We start from the raw sequence: 361 nt of genomic DNA, 5'->3' as shown, positions 1-361 counted from the left end.
CAGCATGGCTACCACAGCATCCTGCAGCGACATTCCATCCCATCCGGTTTGCGTTTAGTTGGACCATCATTTATTTTTTTACAGAACAATGACTCCAAACACACCTCCAGGCTGTGTAAGGGCTATTTGACCAAGAAGGAGAGTGATGGAGTGCTTTGCTTCCACAGTCCCCGGACCTGAACCCAATCCAGATTGTTTGGGGAGAGCTGGACCGCAGAGTGAAGGGCAAAGGGCCAACAAGTGCTGAGCATTCTGGGAACTCCTTCAAGACTGTTGTGAAACCATTTCAGGTGACTACCATTCAAGAGAATGCCAAGAGTGTGCAAAGAAGTAATCAGAGTAAAGGGGGGGGGGGGGGGGG

At 50.4% G+C, this 361-nt stretch overlaps 1 protein-coding gene across 1 annotated transcript in view; it reads right to left on the bottom strand.

The window, feature by feature from the left end:
• LOC117940643 (zinc finger protein 2-like) overlaps nucleotides 1-361 on the bottom strand; it is an 11037-nt gene that overhangs the window by 6741 nt on the left and 3935 nt on the right. The gene's annotated exons all lie outside the window — the stretch shown is intronic.

This window comes from Etheostoma cragini, unplaced genomic scaffold, assembly GCF_013103735.1.
Source record: "Etheostoma cragini isolate CJK2018 unplaced genomic scaffold, CSU_Ecrag_1.0 ScbMSFa_2948, whole genome shotgun sequence".
NCBI classification, from domain to species: Eukaryota; Metazoa; Chordata; class Actinopteri; order Perciformes; family Percidae; genus Etheostoma; species Etheostoma cragini.
Note: the sequence above shows the minus strand (reverse complement) of the source record. Positions and strands in the feature narration are given on the sequence as shown.